This window comes from Tupaia chinensis, unplaced genomic scaffold (assembly GCF_000334495.1).
Source record: "Tupaia chinensis unplaced genomic scaffold, TupChi_1.0 Scaffold147038_1, whole genome shotgun sequence".
Taxonomy (NCBI): Eukaryota; Metazoa; Chordata; class Mammalia; order Scandentia; family Tupaiidae; genus Tupaia; species Tupaia belangeri.
The window spans coordinates 1136949-1139989 of record NW_006206889.1 but is presented as its reverse complement, the minus strand read 5'-3'; positions in this window follow the sequence as shown (position 1 = coordinate 1139989).

Below are 3041 nucleotides of genomic sequence, written 5' to 3'. Positions count from 1 at the left end.
GACATCGCACATAGAGGCATGCTCAGCATCCCTCCTGTGGTCCCCCCATCAAAGTGCATAATCCTCCAGCCAGCAGGTGGCATGGTGGTTGAGGCACTGGATGGACTCCCACATGGCTGATCACAGTTCGAGTACCAGATCCAGCGCTTAAAAATCATGTCGGGAGTGTGTGTGTGTGTGTGTGCATGCCCAAAATTTCAAGAGGAGACTGAAGAAGAAGGGATTATGGTGTGGCCAACCCCTTGAGGGATTACTTCTCACTTTGCCTCTCTCTGTTTCTGTCTCTCTCTGATGAGTGCACGCATCCTATGGCAAAAAAGAAAAAAAATCTTTAAAAAAAGTGCATCATCCTTGCATCTAGACACGAGGAACATTTGATAAAACAAAAGCGAGGGACATTCTATGAAGCATCTGGCCTGTACATTTCAAAATATCAATGTCTCAAAATATAATGAATGACAAAGGCACTGTTCTGAATGAAAGGAAACAAGATTACGAGCATTGGAAGCAGTGTGTGATCAGGATCTTGCTAAGAAGGACATTGTTGGTGGAACCAGCAGGTGGCGTGGTGGTTAAAGCGCTGGACATTCTCACGTGGCCGACCATGGTTCAAGTCCTGGATCTGGTGGCTTGCTTTCTCACTTTCTTTCTCTCTGTCTCTCTCTGATTAAAATAAAGTAAGTAAATGAATAAATAAAATTAAAAATAAGTAATTCTTAAAACAAAAAAAGGACATTGTTGGGAATACCAGCAAACTCTGAACCAGGGCTGTAAATTAGATCACAGTTTTGTTTCAGCGTTAATTTCCTGAATTGGATAATTGCATTGTGGCTATAGAACATAGTTTGTTTTTAGGAAATACAGAGGTATTCAGGGATAAAGGGACATCATGTCTACAACTTGTTCTCAGTGACTCAAAGAAACCAGGCAGATGTATAGGCACACAGATATTTTCATAAACTGTATGAGTGTGTAGACAGGTAGAAGATAGAGACAGAGAGAGGAAGCAAATGTAGTAAAAATTTAACATGATTTAACTTGATGAAAGGCACCGAGTAATTCTTTACACTATTCTTGCCACTTTTCTGAAATTATATCTAAAATTTTAAAAAAGATTTTGGATCCTGTAACAAGATCCCACGAATTTGGATGACTTAAAACCATGCAAATGTATCCTCTGTTCTACAGGCTAGAAATCCAAATTCGCAGTGCTGACAGGACCAGGCTGGCTCCCAGGGCTCTCTCCTCTGCCTGCCGCGTACTGGTCATAGCATCCTTGACATTCTTGCCTTCTGTAACTCCACTCTGCCTCTACCTGTACGTGGCCCTCTCTCTGCCTATAAGGGCACCCAGCAGTCCTAGATTTAACTCCTCCCCTCCCATACAACTTCTCCGGCCTGGACTCATCTTAATTGACATCATCTTAACTTCACATCCTGAAAGAGCCCATTTCTAAATAAGGTCACCATCACAGCTTCCAGGGGCTAGTAAAAGTCTAAGGTTAGGGAAAATGGGAGAAGCGTGCCCGGGAATTCTTTGTCCTGTTCTTGCCACTGTCATGACTGTTTGAAATGATTGGGTTGTTGGAAAAATCATGACGTTTTCTACGCAAGAATATGTCAACAGCTTTTTCAACAACTCAACATACCAAGATAAAAAACAATAATCCAATGCGTATTCAAAAACTACCAGTCAGAATGCCTCCAGTGGTGCCATGTGAGGGCCTTGGTTGCAGACCCCCTTCCCCAACTGCCCAGCCCTCCGGCCCTCTCTCCCCACCCCCTCCTTTGCTCCAGCCATGCTGCCCTTCTCCGGGTCTTCTGACTCAGGGCTTGCTCCTGCCCCGGGCATTTGCAGCGTAGGTTTTTAGCCAGGACATTCCACCCCAGAACAACGTGTGACTCCTCAAGTCTCTGCTCAGACGCCCTCTGTCCAGAGAGGCTCTTCCTGACACCTAGTCTAACACTAGCTCCCCTTTCTGTCTCTCCCCCAGGCTACTGGCTTTATTGTTCTTCATGGAAGTTCTCATTAGTGGGAAATGAATCGCCAATGCCTGCCCCTCATCCCCAATACAAACACGTCAGAGATGGAGCCTGAGTGTGAGCTGAGCCTGATCTCCGGCCCGGGACAGGTGCAGGCTCCTGGTGGAGGCTGGGCCCTCGCTGCAGAGGAAGCCGAAGCACACGGTGCTTGGGAAAGCACCGCAGGGCATTCACCTCTGTCTAGCCTGAATCACTCACTACAGATTCCTGGAGTATCTCAAGGGTCTGGATTCTCCTTCAAGTCATGGGGGTGGGGGGACTAGGGGTGCGCACCAGTAGGCAGCCTCTTTAAACACAGAGCAAAATGTTTGGAGATATCCCCGTGGTCCCAGAGGCCTGTTCTGGCGCTTTCTGGCCAGAAGCCCAGGAAGTCCTGTTCAGAAGAAAAGCCTGAGGTGGATGCTTCTGTGGCCCCCGGCGTTACTGACTTTTGGCCAAGTGTCCTATGAGTATCAAGCCGGCCCCGTCCAGTGCAGAGGTGACAGAGCCGCAGATCCGAGCCAGGAGAGGAGAGCGCGGTGCATTTTGCAGCCAGAGCTCTTGGACAGCGCCAGGAAACACCGGAGAAACCCAGCCGCGCCGACTTCATTCAAAGCCCGATGGGGGCGCGAACCGTGAGGACGCTGGGCCGGAGGACCGAGCCAGCCTCGGCCCCGACCCCGGCAGTCGGTCTCTGCAGTTCATCAACCAGAAGGAAAATGGCCCTTGATCGCCTCGGGGCGCCTCGGTGGGCTCAAGGTTCAAGGACCCCACCTCCTTCTCCTCCGTCAGTTGACACACACTGGATCAGGATCAATCGATCACCAGGAACTTGCAAGTCCTTTCCTCTCCCGACCGCATGATTTTTTAACTCATCCATAAATATTTCTTAGACTTCCGAAGAGCAAGAAGGTAATGAAGTAGAACAGGGTCGGAATACCGCTTACTGAGCGCTCGCGGGACCCTGAGTGGGCCCGCAGTTCCGGGAGGAGGGGGCACTCCCGGTGGGCTCCGAGGAGG